Raw genomic sequence first — 22,700 nt, forward strand, 5'->3', positions numbered from 1 at the left:
AAATATCTACACCGCCATCTCTATAAACATGAAAATATCTACACTGCCATCTCCATAAAGATGGAAGTATCTACTCTGCCATGTGTATAAACACGGAAATATCTACACCACTATCTGTGTAAACATGGAAATATCTACACCGCTATCTGTTTAAACATGGAAATATCTACACCGCCATCTGCATGTCCATGGAAATATCTACGCCGCCATCTGTATAAACATGGAAATATCTACACGGCCATCTGTGTATAGATGGAAATATCAACACCGCCATCTGTAGAAACATGGAAATATCTACACTGCTATCTCTATAAACATGGAAATATCTGCACTGCCACCTGTAAAAACATGGAAATACCTATACAGTCATCTGTATAAACATGGAAATATCTACAATGCCATCTGTATACACATGGAAATATCTACACAGGCATCTGTATAAACATGTAAATATCTACACTGCTATCTCTATAAACATGGAAATATCTACACCGCCATCTCTGTAAACATGAAAGTATCTACACTGCCATCTCCATAAACATGGAACTAACTACTCTGCCATCTGTATAAACATGGAAACATCTACACCGCCATCTGTGTGAATAAGGAAATATCTACAATGCCATCTGTATAAAGATATAAATATCTGCACCGCGATCTGTATAAACATGGAAATATCTACACCGCGATCTTTATAAACATGGAAATATCAACACCGCTATCTGTATAAACATGGAAATATCTACACAGCTATCACTATAAACATGGAAAACCTACACCGCCATCTGTAGAAACATGCAAATACCTACAAAGTCATCTGTATAAACATGGAAATATCTACACAGCCATCTGTATAAACATGGAAATATCTACACAGCCATCTGTATATACATGGAAATATCTACACCGCTATCTGTATAAACATGGAAATAACTACACCGCTATTAGTACAAGCAAGGAAATATCTACACCGTGATCTGTATAAACATGGAAATATCTTCACCGCTATCTCTATAAACATGGAAATATCTACACCCCTGTCTGTATAAGCAAGGAAATATCCACACCGCTGTCTCTATAAACATGGAAAAATCAACACCGCTATCTCTATGAACATGTAAATATCTACACCGCCATCTCTATAAACATGGAAATATCTACACCACGATCAGAATAAACATGGAAATATCTACACCGCTATCTGTATAAACATGGAATTATCTCCACTGCTATCTCTATAGACATGGAAATATCTACACCGCCATCTGTATAAACATGGAAATACAAAGTTATCTGTAACAACATGGAAATATCTACACCGCCATCTGTATAAACATGGAAATATCTACACAGCCATGTGTATATACATGGAAATAACTACACCGCTATCTATATAAACGTGGAAATAACTACACCGCAATCTGTATAAACATGGAAATATCTACACCGCCATCTACATATCCATGGAAATATCTGCGCCGCCATCTGTATAAACATGGAAATATCTACACGGTCATCTGTGTATAAATGGAAATATCAACACCGCCATCTGTACAAACATGGAAATATCTGCACCGCTATTTGTATAAACATGGAAATATCTACACCGCGGTCTGTATAAGCATGGAAATATCTACACCACTATCTGTATAAACATGGAAATATCTACACCGCTATCTGTATAAACATGGAAATGTCTACACCGCTATCTCTATTAACATGGAAATATCTACAAAGACATCTGTATAAACATGGAAATACCTACACAGTCATGTGTAGGAACATTTAAATATCTACACTGTCTTCTGTATAAACATAGAAATATCTACACAGCCCTCTGTGTAAATATGGAAATATCTGCATAGGCATCTGTGTAAACATGGAAATATCTGCACCGCTATCTGCATAAACATGGAAATACCTACACCGCTGTCTCTATAATCATGGAAATATGTACACCGCTATGTGTATAAACATGGAAATATCTCGACTCCTCTCTGTATAAACATGGAAATATCTCCACCGTTATCTGTGTAAACTTGGAAATATCTACAGCGCCATCTCTATAAACATTGAAATATCCACACTGCCATCTGTAAAAACATGGAAATATCTACACAGTCATCTGAATAAACATGGAAATATCTTCACCACCATCTGTATAAACATGGAAATACCTACAATACCATCTGTATACAGATGGAAATATCTACACAGACATCTGTATAAATATGGAAATATCTACACCGCCATCTGTATAAACATGGAAATATCTACACTGCCATCTGTAGAAAGATGGAAATATCTACACCGCTATCTCTATAAATATGGAAATATCTACACCGCCATCTCTATAAACATGAAAATATCTACACTGCCATCTCCATAAAGATGGAAGTATCTACTCTGCCATGTGTATAAACACGGAAATATCTACACCACTATCTGTGTAAACATGGAAATATCTACACCGCTATCTGTTTAAACATGGAAATATCTACACCGCCATCTGCATGTCCATGGAAATATCTACGCCGCCATCTGTATAAACATGGAAATATCTACACGGCCATCTGTGTATAGATGGAAATATCAACACCGCCATCTGTAGAAACATGGAAATATCTACACCGCTATCTCTATAAACATGGAAATATCTGCACTGCCACCTGTAAAAACATGGAAATACCTATACAGTCATCTGTATAAACATGGAAATATCTACAATGCCATCTGTATACACATGGAAATATCTACACAGACATCTGTATAAACATGTAAATATCTACACTGCTATCTCTATAAACATGGAAATATCTACACCGCCATCTCTGTAAACATGAAAGTATCTACACTGCCATCTCCATAAACATGGAACTAACTACTCTGCCATCTGTATAAACATGGAAACATCTACACCGCCATCTGTGTGAATAAGGAAATATCTACAATGCCATCTGTATAAAGATATAAATATCTGCACCGCGATCTGTATAAACATGGAAATATCTACACCGCGATCTTTATAAACATGGAAATATCAACACCGCTATCTGTATAAACATGGAAATATCTACACAGCTATCACTATAAACATGGAAAACCTACACCGCCATCTGTAGAAACATGCAAATACCTACAAAGTCATCTGTATAAACATGGAAATATCTACACAGCCATCTGTATAAACATGGAAATATCTACACAGCCATCTGTATATACATGGAAATATCTACACCGCTATCTGTATAAACATGGAAATAACTACACCGCTATTAGTACAAGCAAGGAAATATCTACACCGTGATCTGTATAAACATGGAAATATCTTCACCGCTATCTCTATAAACATGGAAATATCTACACCCCTGTCTGTATAAGCAAGGAAATATCCACACCGCTGTCTCTATAAACATGGAAAAATCAACACCGCTATCTCTATGAACATGTAAATATCTACACCGCCATCTCTATAGACATGGAAATATCTACACCACGATCAGAATAAACATGGAAATATCTACACCGCTATCTGTATAAACATGGAATTATCTCCACTGCTATCTCTATAGACATGGAAATATCTACACCGCCATCTGTATAAACATGGAAATACAAAGTTATCTGTAACAACATGGAAATATCTACACCGCCATCTGTATAAACATGGAAATATCTACACAGCCATGTGTATATACATGGAAATAACTACACCGCTATCTATATAAACGTGGAAATAACTACACCGCAATCTGTATAAACATGGAAATATCTACACCGCCATCTACATATCCATGGAAATATCTGCGCCGCCATCTGTATAAACATGGAAATATCTACACGGTCATCTGTGTATAAATGGAAATATCAACACCGCCATCTGTACAAACATGGAAATATCTGCACCGCTATTTGTATAAACATGGAAATATCTACACCGCGGTCTGTATAAGCATGGAAATATCTACACCACTATCTGTATAAACATGGAAATATCTACACCGCTATCTGTATAAACATGGAAATGTCTACACCGCTATCTCTATTAACATGGAAATATCTACAAAGACATCTGTATAAACATGGAAATACCTACACAGTCATGTGTAGGAACATTTAAATATCTACACTGTCTTCTGTATAAACATAGAAATATCTACACAGCCCTCTGTGTAAATATGGAAATATCTGCATAGGCATCTGTGTAAACATGGAAATATCTGCACTGCTATCTGCATAAACATGGAAATACCTACACCGCTGTCTCTATAATCATGGAAATATGTACACCGCTATGTGTATAAACATGGAAATATCTCGACTCCTCTCTGTATAAACATGGAAATATCTCCACCGTTATCTGTGTAAACTTGGAAATATCTACAGCGCCATCTCTATAAACATTGAAATATCCACACTGCCATCTGTAAAAACATGGAAATATCTACACAGTCATCTGAATAAACATGGAAATATCTTCACCACCATCTGTATAAACATGGAAATACCTACAATACCATCTGTATACAGATGGAAATATCTACACAGACATCTGTATAAATATGGAAATATCTACACCGCCATCTGTATAAACATGGAAATATCTACACTGCCATCTGTAGAAAGATGGAAATATCTACACCGCTATCTCTATAAATATGGAAATATCTACACCGCCATCTCTATAAACATGAAAATATCTACACTGCCATCTCCATAAAGATGGAAGTATCTACTCTGCCATGTGTATAAACACGGAAATATCTACACCACTATCTGTGTAAACATGGAAATATCTACACCGCTATCTGTTTAAACATGGAAATATCTACACCGCCATCTGCATGTCCATGGAAATATCTACGCCGCCATCTGTATAAACATGGAAATATCTACACGGCCATCTGTGTATAGATGGAAATATCAACACCGCCATCTGTAGAAACATGGAAATATCTACACCGCTATCTCTATAAACATGGAAATATCTGCACTGCCACCTGTAAAAACATGGAAATACCTATACAGTCATCTGTATAAACATGGAAATATCTACAATGCCATCTGTATACACATGGAAATATCTACACAGACATCTGTATAAACATGTAAATATCTACACTGCTATCTCTATAAACATGGAAATATCTACACCGCCATCTCTATAAACATGGAAATATCTACACCACGATCAGAATAAACATGGAAATATCTACACCGCTATCTGTATAAACATGGAATTATCTCCACTGCTATCTCTATAGACATGGAAATATCTACACCGCCATCTGTATAAACATGGAAATACAAAGTTATCTGTAACAACATGGAAATATCTACACCGCCATCTGTATAAACATGGAAATATCTACACAGCCATGTGTATATACATGGAAATAACTACACCGCTATCTATATAAACGTGGAAATAACTACACCGCAATCTGTATAAACATGGAAATATCTACACCGCCATCTACATATCCATGGAAATATCTGCGCCGCCATCTGTATAAACATGGAAATATCTACACGGTCATCTGTGTATAAATGGAAATATCAACACCGCCCTCTGTACAAACATGGAAATATCTGCACCGCTATTTGTATAAACATGGAAATATCTACACCGCGGTCTGTATAAGCATGGAAATATCTACACCACTATCTGTATAAACATGGAAATATCTACACCGCTATCTGTATAAACATGGAAATGTCTACACCGCTATCTCTATTAACATGGAAATATCTACATAGACATCTGTATAAACATGGAAATACCTACACAGTCATGTGTAGGAACATTTAAATATCTACACAGCCCTCTGTGTAAATATGGAAATATCTGCATAGGCATCTGTGTAAACATGGAAATATCTGCACCGCTATCTGCATAAACATGGAAATACCTACACCGCTGTCTCTATAATCATGGAAATATGTACACCGCTATGTGTATAAACATGGAAATATCTCGACTCCTCTCTGTATAAACATGGAAATATCTCCACCGTTATCTGTGTAAACTTGGAAATATCTACAGCGCCATCTCTATAAACATTGAAATATCCACACTGCCATCTGTAAAAACATGGAAATATCTACACAGTCATCTGAATAAACATGGAAATATCTTCACCACCATCTGTATAAACATGGAAATACCTACAATACCATCTGTATACAGATGGAAATATCTACACAGACATCTGTATAAATATGGAAATATCTACACCGCCATCTGTATAAACATGGAAATATCTACACTGCCATCTGTAGAAAGATGGAAATATCTACACCGCTATCTCTATAAATATGGAAATATCTACACCGCCATCTCTATAAACATGAAAATATCTACACTGCCATCTCCATAAAGATGGAAGTATCTACTCTGCCATGTGTATAAACACGGAAATATCTACACCACTATCTGTGTAAACATGGAAATATCTACACCGCTATCTGTTTAAACATGGAAATATCTACACCGCCATCTGCATGTCCATGGAAATATCTACGCCGCCATCTGTATAAACATGGAAATATCTACACGGCCATCTGTGTATAGATGGAAATATCAACACCGCCATCTGTAGAAACATGGAAATATCTACAACGCTATCTCTATAAACATGGAAATATCTGCACTGCCACCTGTAAAAACATGGAAATACCTATACAGTCATCTGTATAAACATGGAAATATCTACAATGCCATCTGTATACACATGGAAATATCTACACAGACATCTGTATAAACATGTAAATATCTACACTGCTATCTCTATAAACATGGAAATATCTACACCGCCATCTCTGTAAACATGAAAGTATCTACACTGCCATCACCATAAACATGGAACTAACTACTCTGCCATCTGTATAAACATGGAAACATCTACACCGCCATCTGTGTGAATAAGGAAATATCTACAATGCCATCTGTATAAAGATATAAATATCTGCACCGCGATCTGTATAAACATGGAAATATCTACACCGCGATCTTTATAAACATGGAAATATCAACACCGCTATCTGTATAAACATGGAAATATCTACACAGCTATCACTATAAACATGGAAAACCTACACCGCCATCTGTATAAACATGCAAATACCTACAAAGTCATCTGTATAAACATGGAAATATCTACACAGCCATCTGTATAAACATGGAAATATCTACACAGCCATCTGTATATACATGGAAATATCTACACCGCTATCTGTATAAACATGGAAATAACTACACCGCTATTAGTACAAGCAAGGAAATATCTACACCGTGATCTGTATAAACATGGAAATATCTTCACTGCTATCTCTATAAACATGGAAATATCTACACCCCTGTCTGTATAAGCAAGGAAATATCCACACCGCTGTCTCTATAAACATGGAAAAATCAACACCGCTATCTCTATGAACATGTAAATATCTACACCGCCATCTCTATAAACATGGAAATATCTACACCACGATCAGAATAAACATGGAAATATCTACACCGCTATCTGTATAAACATGGAATTATCTCCACTGCTATCTCTATAGACATGGAAATATCTACACCGCCATCTGTATAAACATGGAAATACAAAGTTATCTGTAACAACATGGAAATATCTACACCGCCATCTGTATAAACATGGAAATATCTACACAGCCATGTGTATATACATGGAAATAACTACACCGCTATCTATATAAACGTGGAAATAACTACACCGCAATCTGTATAAACATGGAAATATCTACACCGCCATCTACATATCCATGGAAATATCTGCGCCGCCATCTGTATAAACATGGAAATATCTACACGGTCATCTGTGTATAAATGGAAATATCAACACCGCCATCTGTACAAACATGGAAATATCTGCACCGCTATTTGTATAAACATGGAAATATCTACACCGCGGTCTGTGTAAGCATGGAAATATCTACACCACTATCTGTATAAACATGGAAATATCTACACCGCTATCTGTATAAACATGGAAATGTCTACACCGCTATCTCTATTAACATGGAAATATCTACAAAGACATCTGTATAAACATGGAAATACCTACACAGTCATGTGTAGGAACATTTAAATATCTACACTGTCTTCTGTATAAACATAGAAATATCTACACAGCCCTCTGTGTAAATATGGAAATATCTGCATAGGCATCTGTGTAAACATGGAAATATCTGCACCGCTATCTGCATAAACATGGAAATACCTACACCGCTGTCTCTATAATCATGGAAATATGTACACCGCTATGTGTATAAACATGGAAATATCTCGACTCCTCTCTGTATAAACATGGAAATATCTCCACCGTTATCTGTGTAAACTTGGAAATATCTACAGCGCCATCTCTATAAACATTGAAATATCCACACTGCCATCTGTAAAAACATGGAAATATCTACACAGTCATCTGAATAAACATGGAAATATCTTCACCACCATCTGTATAAACATGGAAATACCTACAATACCATCTGTATACAGATGGAAATATCTACACAGACATCTGTATAAATATGGAAATATCTACACCGCCATCTGTATAAACATGGAAATATCTACACTGCCATCTGTAGAAAGATGGAAATATCTACACCGCTATCTCTATAAATATGGAAATATCTACACCGCCATCTCTATAAACATGAAAATATCTACACTGCCATCTCCATAAAGATGGAAGTATCTACTCTGCCATGTGTATAAACACGGAAATATCTACACCACTATCTGTGTAAACATGGAAATATCTACACCGCTATCTGTTTAAACATGGAAATATCTACACCGCCATCTGCATGTCCATGGAAATATCTACGCCGCCATCTGTATAAACATGGAAATATCTACACGGCCATCTGTGTATAGATGGAAATATCAACACCGCCATCTGTAGAAACATGGAAATATCTACAACGCTATCTCTATAAACATGGAAATATCTGCACTGCCACCTGTAAAAACATGGAAATACCTATACAGTCATCTGTATAAACATGGAAATATCTACAATGCCATCTGTATACACATGGAAATATCTACACAGACATCTGTATAAACATGTAAATATCTACACTGCTATCTCTATAAACATGGAAATATCTACACCGCCATCTCTGTAAACATGAAAGTATCTACACTGCCATCTCCATAAACATGGAACTAACTACTCTGCCATCTGTATAAACATGGAAACATCTACACCGCCATCTGTGTGAATAAGGAAATATCTACAATGCCATCTGTATAAAGATATAAATATCTGCACCGCGATCTGTATAAACATGGAAATATCTACACCGCGATCTTTATAAACATGGAAATATCAACACCGCTATCTGTATAAACATGGAAATTTCTACACAGCTATCACTATAAACATGGAAAACCTACACCGCCATCTGTATAAACATGCAAATACCTACAAAGTCATCTGTATAAACATGGAAATATCTACACCGCTATCTGTATAAACATGGAAATATCTACACTGCCATCTGTAGAAAGATGGAAATATCTACACCGCTATCTCTATAAATATGGAAATATCTACACCGCCATCTCTATAAACATGAAAATATCTACACTGCCATCTCCATAAAGATGGAAGTATCTACTCTGCCATGTGTATAAACACGGAAATATCTACACCACTATCTGTGTAAACATGGAAATATCTACACCGCTATCTGTTTAAACATGGAAATATCTACACCGCCATCTGCATGTCCATGGAAATATCTACGCCGCCATCTGTATAAACATGGAAATATCTACACGGCCATCTGTGTATAGATGGAAATATCAACACCGCCATCTGTAGAAACATGGAAATATCTACACCGCTATCTCTATAAACATGGAAATATCTGCACTGCCACCTGTAAAAACATGGAAATACCTATACAGTCATCTGTATAAACATGGAAATATCTACAATGCCATCTGTATACACATGGAAATATCTACGCAGACATCTGTATAAACATGTAAATATCTACACTGCTATCTCTATAAACATGGAAATATCTACACCGCCATCTCTGTAAACATGAAAGTATCTACACTGCCATCTCCATAAACATGGAACTAACTACTCTGCCATCTGTATAAACATGGAAACATCTACACCGCCATCTGTGTGAATAAGGAAATATCTACAATGCCATCTGTATAAAGATATAAATATCTGCACCGCGATCTGTATAAACATGGAAATATCTACACCGCGATCTTTATAAACATGGAAATATCAACACCGCTATCTGTATAAACATGGAAATATCTACACAGCTATCACTATAAACATGGAAAACCTACACCGCCATCTGTATAAACATGCAAATACCTACAAAGTCATCTGTATAAACATGGAAATATCTACACAGCCATCTGTATAAACATGGAAATATCTACACAGCCATCTGTATATACATGGAAATATCTACACCGCTATCTGTATAAACATGGAAATAACTACACCGCTATTAGTAGAAGCAAGGAAATATCTACACCGTGATCTGTATAAACATGGAAATATCTTCACCGCTATCTCTATAAACATGGAAATATCTACACCCCTGTCTGTATAAGCAAGGAAATATCCACACCGCTGTCTCTATAAACATGGAAAAATCAACACCGCTATCTCTATGAACATGTAAATATCTACACCGCCATCTCTATAAACATGGAAATATCTACACCACGATCAGAATAAACATGGAAATATCTACACCGCTATCTGTATAAACATGGAATTATCTCCACTGCTATCTCTATAGACATGGAAATATCTACACCGCCATCTGTATAAACATGGAAATACAAAGTTATCTGTAACAACATGGAAATATCTACACCGCCATCTGTATAAACATGGAAATATCTACACAGCCATGTGTATATACATGGAAATAACTACACCGCTATCTATATAAACGTGGAAATAACTACACCGCAATCTGTATAAACATGGAAATATCTACACCGCCATCTACATATCCATGGAAATATCTGCGCCGCCATCTGTATAAACATGGAAATATCTACACGGTCATCTGTGTATAAATGGAAATATCAACACCGCCATCTGTACAAACATGGAAATATCTGCACCGCTATTTGTATAAACATGGAAATATCTACACCGCGGTCTGTATAAGCATGGGAATATCTACACCACTATCTGTATAAACATGGAAATATCTACACCGCTATCTGTATAAACATGGAAATGTCTACACCGCTATCTCTATTAACATGGAAATATCTACAAAGACATCTGTATAAACATGGAAATACCTACACAGTCATGTGTAGGAACATTTAAATATCTACACTGTCTTCTGTATAAACATAGAAATATCTACACAGCCCTCTGTGTAAATATGGAAATATCTGCATAGGCATCTGTGTAAACATGGAAATATCTGCACCGCTATCTGCATAAACATGGAAATACCTACACCGCTGTCTCTATAATCATGGAAATATGTACACCGCTATGTGTATAAACATGGAAATATCTCGACTCCTCTCTGTATAAACATGGAAATATCTCCACCGTTATCTGTGTAAACTTGGAAATATCTACAGCGCCATCTCTATAAACATTGAAATATCCACACTGCCATCTGTAAAAACATGGAAATATCTACACAGTCATCTGAATAAACATGGAAATATCTTCACCACCATCTGTATAAACATGGAAATACCTACAATACCATCTGTATACAGATGGAAATATCTACACAGACATCTGTATAAATATGGAAATATCTACACCGCCATCTGTATAAACATGGAAATATCTACACTGCCATCTGTAGAAAGATGGAAATATCTACACCGCTATCTCTATAAATATGGAAATATCTACACCGCCATCTCTATAAACATGAAAATATCTACACTGCCATCTCCATAAAGATGGAAGTATCTACTCTGCCATGTGTATAAACACGGAAATATCTACACCACTATCTGTGTAAACATGGAAATATCTACACCGCTATCTGTTTAAACATGGAAATATCTACACCGCCATCTGCATGTCCATGGAAATATCTACGCCGCCATCTGTATAAACATGGAAATATCTACACGGCCATCTGTGTATAGATGGAAATATCAACACCGCCATCTGTAGAAACATGGAAATATCTACACCGCTATCTCTATAAACATGGAAATATCTGCACTGCCACCTGTAAAAACATGGAAATACCTATACAGTCATCTGTATAAACATGGAAATATCTACAATGCCATCTGTATACACATGGAAATATCTACACAGACATCTGTATAAACATGTAAATATCTACACTGCTATCTCTATAAACATGGAAATATCTACACCGCCATCTCTGTAAACATGAAAGTATCTACACTGCCATCTCCATAAACATGGAACTAACTACTCTGCCATCTGTATAAACATGGAAACATCTACACCGCCATCTGTGTGAATAAGGAAATATCTACAATGCCATCTGTATAAAGATATAAATATCTGCACCGCGATCTGTATAAACATGGAAATATCTACACCGCGATCTTTATAAACATGGAAATATCAACACCGCTATCTGTATAAACATGGAAATATCTACACAGCTATCACTATAAACATGGAAAACCTACACCGCCATCTGTATAAACATGCAAATACCTACAAAGTCATCTGTATAAACATGGAAATATCTACACCGCCATCTGTACAAACATGGAAATATCTACACTGCCATCTGTAGAAAGATGGAAATATCTACACCGCTATCTCTATAAATATGGAAATATCTACACCGCCATCTCTATAAACATGAAAATATCTACACTGCCATCTCCATAAAGATGGAAGTATCTACTCTGCCATGTGTATAAACACGGAAATATCTACACCACTATCTGTGTAAACATGGAAATATCTACACCGCTATCTGTTTAAACATGGAAATATCTACACCGCCATCTGCATGTCCATGGAAATATCTACGCCGCCATCTGTATAAACATGGAAATATCTACACGGCCATCTGTGTATAGATGGAAATATCAACACCGCCATCTGTAGAAACATGGAAATATCTACACCGCTATCTCTATAAACATGGAAATATCTGCACTGCCACCTGTAAAAACATGGAAATACCTATACAGTCATCTGTATAAACATGGAAATATCTACAATGCCATCTGTATACACATGGAAATATCTACACAGACATCTGTATAAACATGTAAATATCTACACTGCTATCTCTATAAACATGGAAATATCTACACCGCCATCTCTGTAAACATGAAAGTATCTACACTGCCATCTCCATAAACATGGAACTAACTACTCTGCCATCTGTATAAACATGGAAACATCTACACCGCCATCTGTGTGAATAAGGAAATATCTACAATGCCATCTGTATAAAGATATAAATATCTGCACCGCGATCTGTATAAACATGGAAATATCTACACCGCGATCTTTATAAACATGGAAATATCAACACCGCTATCTGTATAAACATGGAAATATCTACACAGCTATCACTATAAACATGGAAAACCTACACCGCCATCTGTAGAAACATGCAAATACCTACAAAGTCATCTGTATAAACATGGAAATATCTACACAGCCATCTGTATAAACATGGAAATATCTACACAGCCATCTGTATATACATGGAAATATCTACACCGCTATCTGTATAAACATGGAAATAACTACACCGCTATTAGTACAAGCAAGGAAATATCTACACCGTGATCTGTATAAACATGGAAATATCTTCACCGCTATCTCTATAAACATGGAAATATCTACACCCCTGTCTGTATAAGCAAGGAAATATCCACACCGCTGTCTCTATAAACATGGAAAAATCAACACCGCTATCTCTATGAACATGTAAATATCTACACCGCCATCTCTATAAACATGGAAATATCTACACCACGATCAGAATAAACATGGAAATATCTACACCGCTATCTGTATAAACATGGAATTATCTCCACTGCTATCTCTATAGACATGGAAATATCTACACCGCCATCTGTATAAACATGGAAATACAAAGTTATCTGTAACAACATGGAAATATCTACACCGCCATCTGTATAAACATGGAAATATCTACACAGCCATGTGTATATACATGGAAATAACTACACCGCTATCTATATAAACGTGGAAATAACTACACCGCAATCTGTATAAACATGGAAATATCTACACCGCCATCTACATATCCATGGAAATATCTGCGCCGCCATCTGTATAAACATGGAAATATCTACACGGTCATCTGTGTATAAATGGAAATATCAACACCGCCATCTGTACAAACATGGAAATATCTGCACCGCTATTTGTATAAACATGGAAATATCTACACCGCGGTCTGTATAAGCATGGGAATATCTACACCACTATCTGTATAAACATGGAAATATCTACACCGCTATCTGTATAAACATGGAAATGTCTACACCGCTATCTCTATTAACATGGAAATATCTACAAAGACATCTGTATAAACATGGAAATACCTACACAGTCATGTGTAGGAACATTTAAATATCTACACTGTCTTCTGTATAAACATAGAAATATCTACACAGCCCTCTGTGTAAATATGGAAATATCTGCATAGGCATCTGTGTAAACATGGAAATATCTGCACCGCTATCTGCATAAACATGGAAATACCTACACCGCTGTCTCTATAATCATGGAAATATGTACACCGCTATGTGTATAAACATGGAAATATCTCGACTCCTCTCTGTATAAACATGGAAATATCTCCACCGTTATCTGTGTAAACTTGGAAATATCTACAGCGCCATCTCTATAAACATTGAAATATCCACACTGCCATCTGTAAAAACATGGAAATATCTACACAGTCATCTGAATAAACATGGAAATATCTTCACCACCATCTGTATAAACATGGAAATACCTACAATACCATCTGTATACAGATGGAAATATCTACACAGACATCTGTATAAATATGGAAATATCTACACCGCCATCTGTATAAACATGGAAATATCTACACTGCCATCTGTAGAAAGATGGAAATATCTACACCGCTATCTCTATAAATATGGAAATATCTACACCGCCATCTCTATAAACATGAAAATATCTACACTGCCATCTCCATAAAGATGGAAGTATCTACTCTGCCATGTGTATAAACACGGAAATATCTACACCACTATCTGTGTAAACATGGAAATATCTACACCGCTATCTGTTTAAACATGGAAATATCTACACCGCCATCTGCATGTCCATGGAAATATCTACGCCGCCATCTGTATAAACATGGAAATATCTACACGGCCATCTGTGTATAGATGGAAATATCAACACCGCCATCTGTAGAAACATGGAAATATCTACACCGCTATCTCTATAAACATGGAAATATCTGCACTGCCACCTGTAAAAACATGGAAATACCTATACAGTCATCTGTATAAACATGGAAATATCTACAATGCCATCTGTATACACATGGAAATATCTACACAGACATCTGTATAAACATGTAAATATCTACACTGCTATCTCTATAAACATGGAAATATCTACACCGCCATCTCTGTAAACATGAAAGTATCTACACTGCCATCTCCATAAACATGGAACTAACTACTCTGCCATCTGTATAAACATGGAAACATCTACACCGCCATCTGTGTGAATAAGGAAATATCTACAATGCCATCTGTATAAAGATATAAATATCTGCACTGCGATCTGTATAAACATGGAAATATCTACACCGCGATCTTTATAAACATGGAAATATCAACACCGCTATCTGTATAAACATGGAAATATCTACACAGCTATCACTATAAACATGGAAAACCTACACCGCCATCTGTATAAACATGCAAATACCTACAAAGTCATCTGTATAAACATGGAAATATCTACACCGCTATCTGTATAAACATGGAAATATCTACACTGCCATCTGTAGAAAGATGGAAATATCTACACCGCTATCTCTATAAATATGGAAATATCTACACCGCCATCTCTATAAACATGAAAATATCTACACTGCCATCTCCATAAAGATGGAAGTATCTACTCTGCCATGTGTATAAACACGGAAATATCTACACCACTATCTGTGTAAACATGGAAATATCTACACCGCTATCTGTTTAAACATGGAAATATCTACACCGCCATCTGCATGTCCATGGAAATATCTACGCCGCCATCTGTATAAACATGGAAATATCTACACGGCCATCTGTGTATAGATGGAAATATCAACACCGCCATCTGTAGAAACATGGAAATATCTACACCGCTATCTCTATAAACATGGAAATATCTGCACTGCCACCTGTAAAAACATGGAAATACCTATACAGTCATCTGTATAAACATGGAAATATCTACAATGCCATCTGTATACACATGGAAATATCTACACAGACATCTGTATAAACATGTAAATATCTACACTGCTATCTCTATAAACATGGAAATATCTACACCGCCATCTCTGTAAACATGAAAGTATCTACACTGCCATCTCCATAAACATGGAACTAACTACTCTGCCATCTGTATAAACATGGAAACATCTACACCGCCATCTGTGTGAATAAGGAAATATCTACAATGCCATCTGTATAAAGATATAAATATCTGCACCGCGATCTGTATAAACATGGAAATATCTACACCGCGATCTTTATAAACATGGAAATATCAACACCGCTATCTGTATAAACATGGAAATATCTACACAGCTATCACTATAAACATGGAAAACCTACACCGCCATCTGTAGAAACATGCAAATACCTACAAAGTCATCTGTATAAACATGGAAATATCTACACAGCCATCTGTATAAACATGGAAATATCTACACAGCCATCTGTATATACATGGAAATATCTACACCGCTATCTGTATAAACATGGAAATAACTACACCGCTATTAGTAGAAGCAAGGAAATATCTACACCGTGATCTGTATAAACATGGAAATATCTTCACCGCTATCTCTATAAACATGGAAATATCTACACCCCTGTCTGTATAAGCAAGGAAATATCCACACCGCTGTCTCTATAAACATGGAAAAATCAACACCGCTATCTCTATGAACATGTAAATATCTACACCGCCATCTCTATAAACATGGAAATATCTACACCACGATCAGAATAAACATGGAAATATCTACACCGCTATCTGTATAAACATGGAATTATCTCCACTGCTATCTCTATAGACATGGAAATATCTACACCGCCATCTGTATAAACATGGAAATACAAAGTTATCTGTAACAACATGGAAATATCTACACCGCCATCTGTATAAACATGGAAATATCTACACAGCCATGTGTATATACATGGAAATAACTACACCGCTATCTATATAAACGTGGAAATAACTACACCGCAATCTGTATAAACATGGAAATATCTACACCGCCATCTACATATCCATGGAAATATCTGCGCCGCCATCTGTATAAACATGGAAATATCTACACGGTCATCTGTGTATAAATGGAAATATCAACACCGCCATCTGTACAAACATGGAAATATCTGCACCGCTATTTGTATAAACATGGAAATATCTACACCGCGGTCTGTATAAGCATGGAAATATCTACACCACTATCTGTATAAACATGGAAATATCTACACCGCTATCTGTATAAACATGGAAATGTCTACACCGCTATCTCTATTAACATGGAAATATCTACAAAGACATCTGTATAAACATGGAAATACCTACACAGTCATGTGTAGGAACATTTAAATATCTACACTGTCTTCTGTATAAACATAGAAATATCTACACAGCCCTCTGTGTAAATATGGAAATATCTGCATAGGCATCTGTGTAAACATGGAAATATCTGCACCGCTATCTGCATAAACATGGAAATACCTACACCGCTGTCTCTATAATCATGGAAATATGTACACCGCTATGTGTATAAACATGGAAATATCTCGACTCCTCTCTGTATAAACATGGAAATATCTCCACCGTTATCTGTGTAAACTTGGAAATATCTACAGCGCCATCTCTATAAACATTGAAATATCCACACTGCCATCTGTAAAAACATGGAAATATCTACACAGTCATCTGAATAAACATGGAAATATCTTCACCACCATCTGTATAAACATGGAAATACCTACAATACCATCTGTATACAGATGGAAATATCTACACAGACATCTGTATAAATATGGAAATATCTACACCGCCATCTGTATAAACATGGAAATATCTACACTGCCATCTGTAGAAAGATGGAAATATCTACACCGCTATCTCTATAAATATGGAAATATCTACACCGCCATCTCTATAAACATGAAAATATCTACACTGCCATCTCCATAAAGATGGAAGTATCTACTCTGCCATGTGTATAAACACGGAAATATCTACACCACTAAATGTGTAAACATGGAAATATCTACACCGCTATCTGTTTAAACATGGAAATATCTACACCGCCATCTGCATGTCCATGGAAATATCTACGCCGCCATCTGTATAAACATGGAAATATCTACACGGCCATCTGTGTATAGATGGAAATATCAACACCGCCATCTGTAGAAACATGGAAATATCTACACCGCTATCTCTATAAACATGGAAATATCTGCACTGCCACCTGTAAAAACATGGAAATACCTATACAGTCATCTGTATAAACATGGAAATATCTACAATGCCATCTGTATACACATGGAAATATCTACACAGACATCTGTATAAACATGTAAATATCTACACTGCTATCTCTATAAACATGGAAATATCTACACCGCCATCTCTGTAAACATGAAAGTATCTACACTGCCATCTCCATAAACATGGAACTAACTACTCTGCCATCTGTATAAACATGGAAACATCTACACCGCCATCTGTGTGAATAAGGAAATATCTACAATGCCATCTGTATAAAGATATAAATATCTGCACCGCGATCTGTATAAACATGGAAATATCTACACCGCGATCTTTATAAACATGGAAATATCAACACCGCTATCTGTATAAACATGGAAATATCTACACAGCTATCACTATAAACATGGAAAACCTACACCGCCATCTGTAGAAACATGCAAATACCTACAAAGTCATCTGTATAAACATGGAAATATCTACACAGCCATCTGTATAAACATGGAAATATCTACACAGCCATCTGTATATACATGGAAATATCTACACCGCTATCTGTATAAACATGGAAATAACTACACCGCTATTAGTACAAGCAAGGAAATATCTACACCGTGATCTGTATAAACATGGAAATATCTTCACCGCTATCTCTATAAACATGGAAATATCTACACCCCTGTCTGTATAAGCAAGGAAATATCCACACCGCTGTCTCTATAAACATGGAAAAATCAACACCGCTATCTCTATGAACATGTAAATATCTACACCGCCATCTCTATAAACATGGAAATATCTACACCACGATCAGAATAAACATGGAAATATCTACACCGCTATCTGTATAAACATGGAATTATCTCCACTGCTATCTCTATAGACATGGAAATATCTACACCGCCATCTGTATAAACATGGAAATACAAAGTTATCTGTAACAACATGGAAATATCTACACCGCCATCTGTATAAACATGGAAATATCTACACAGCCATGTGTATATACATGGAAATAACTACACCGCTATCTATATAAACGTGGAAATAACTACACCGCAATCTGTATAAACATGGAAATATCTACACCGCCATCTACAGATCCATGGAAATATCTGCGCCGCCATCTGTATAAACATGGAAATATCTACACGGTCATCTGTGTATAAATGGAAATATCAACACCGCCATCTGTACAAACATGGAAATATCTGCACCGCTATTTGTATAAACATGGAAATATCTACACCGCGGTCTGTATAAGCATGGAAATATCTACACCACTATCTGTATAAACATGGAAATATCTACACCGCTATCTGTATAAACATGGAAATGTCTACACCGCTATCTCTATTAACATGGAAATATCTACAAAGACATCTGTATAAACATGGAAATACCTACACAGTCATGTGTAGGAACATTTAAATATCTACACTGTCTTCTGTATAAACATAGAAATATCTACACAGCCCTCTGTGTAAATATGGAAATATCTGCATAGGCATCTGTGTAAACATGGAAATATCTGCACCGCTATCTGCATAAACATGGAAATACCTACACCGCTGTCTCTATAATCATGGAAATATGTACACCGCTATGTGTATAAACATGGAAATATCTCGACTCCTCTCTGTATAAACATGGAAATATCTCCACCGTTATCTGTGTAAACTTGGAAATATCTACAGCGCCATCTCTATAAACATTGAAATATCCACACTGCCATCTGTAAAAACATGGAAATATCTACACAGTCATCTGAATAAACATGGAAATATCTTCACCACCATCTGTATAAACATGGAAATACCTACAATACCATCTGTATACAGATGGAAATATCTACACAGACATCTGTATAAATATGGAAATATCTACACCGCCATCTGTATAAACATGGAAATATCTACACTGCCATCTGTAGAAAGATGGAAATATCTACACCGCTATCTCTATAAATATGGAAATATCTACACCGCCATCTCTATAAACATGAAAATATCTACACTGCCATCTCCATAAAGATGGAAGTATCTACTCTGCCATGTGTATAAACACGGAAATATCTACACCACTATCTGTGTAAACATGGAAATATCTACACTGCTATCTGTTTAAACATGGAAATATCTACACCGCCATCTGCATGTCCATGGAAATATCTACGCCGCCATCTGTATAAACATGGAAATATCTACACGGCCATCTGTGTATAGATGGAAATATCAACACCGCCGTCTGTAGAAACATGGAAATATCTACACCGCTATCTCTATAAACATGGAAATATCTGCACTGCCACCTGTAAAAACATGGAAATACCTATACAGTCATCTGTATAAACATGGAAATATCTACAATGCCATCTGTATACACATGGAAATATCTACACAGACATCTGTATAAACATGTAAATATCTACACTGCTATCTCTATAAACATGGAAATATCTACACCGCCATCTCTGTAAACATGAAAGTATCTACACTGCCATCTCCATAAACATGGAACTAACTACTCTGCCATCTGTATAAACATGGAAACATCTACACCGCCATCTGTGTGAATAAGGAAATATCTACAATGCCATCTGTATAAAGATATAAATATCTGCACCGCGATCTGTATAAACATGGAAATATCTACACCGCGATCTTTATAAACATGGAAATATCAACACCGCTATCTGTATAAACATGGAAATATCTACACAGCTATCACTATAAACATGGAAAACCTACACCGCCATCTGTAGAAACATGCAAATACCTACAAAGTCATCTGTATAAACATGGAAATATCTACACAGCCATCTGTATAAACATGGAAATATCTACACAGCCATCTGTATATACATGGAAATATCTACACCGCTATCTGTATAAACATGGAAATAACTACACCGCTATTAGTACAAGCAAGGAAATATCTACACCGTGATCTGTATAAACATGGAAATATCTTCACCGCTATCTCTATAAACATGGAAATATCTACACCCCTGTCTGTATAAGCAAGGAAATATCCACACCGCTGTCTCTATAAACATGGAAAAATCAACACCGCTATCTCTATGAACATGTAAATACCTACACCGCCATCTCTATAAACATGGAAATATCTACACCACGATCAGAATAAACATGGAAATATCTACACCGCTATCTGTATAAACATGGAATTATCTCCACTGCTATCTCTATAGATATGGAAATATCTACACCGCCATCTGTATAAACATGGAAATACAAAGTTATCTGTAACAATATGGAAATATCTACACCGCCATCTGTATAAACATGGAAATATCTACACAGCCATGTGTATATACATGGAAATAACTACACCGCTATCTATATAAACGTGGAAATAACTACACCGCAATCTGTATAAACATGGAAATATCTACACCGCCATCTACATATCCATGGAAATATCTGCGCCGCCATCTGTATAAACATGGAAATATCTACACGGTCATCTGTGTATAAATGGAAATATCAACACCGCCATCTGTACAAACATGGAAATATCTGCACCGCTATTTGTATAAACATGGAAATATCTACACCGCGGTCTGTATAAGCATGGAAATATCTACACCACTATCTGTATAAACATGGAAATATCTACACCGCTATCTGTATAAACATGGAAATGTCTACACCGCTATCTCTATTAACATGGAAATATCTACATAGACATCTGTATAAACATGGAAATACCTACACAGTCATGTGTAGGAACATTTAAATATCTACACAGCCCTCTGTGTAAATATGGAAATATCTGCATAGGCATCTGTGTAAACATGGAAATATCTGCACCGCTATCTGCATAAACATGGAAATACCTACACCGCTGTCTCTATAATCATGGAAATATGTACACCGCTATGTGTATAAA

This window comes from Pan paniscus, chromosome 8, assembly GCF_029289425.2.
Source record: "Pan paniscus chromosome 8, NHGRI_mPanPan1-v2.0_pri, whole genome shotgun sequence".
Classification (NCBI taxonomy): Eukaryota; Metazoa; Chordata; class Mammalia; order Primates; family Hominidae; genus Pan; species Pan paniscus.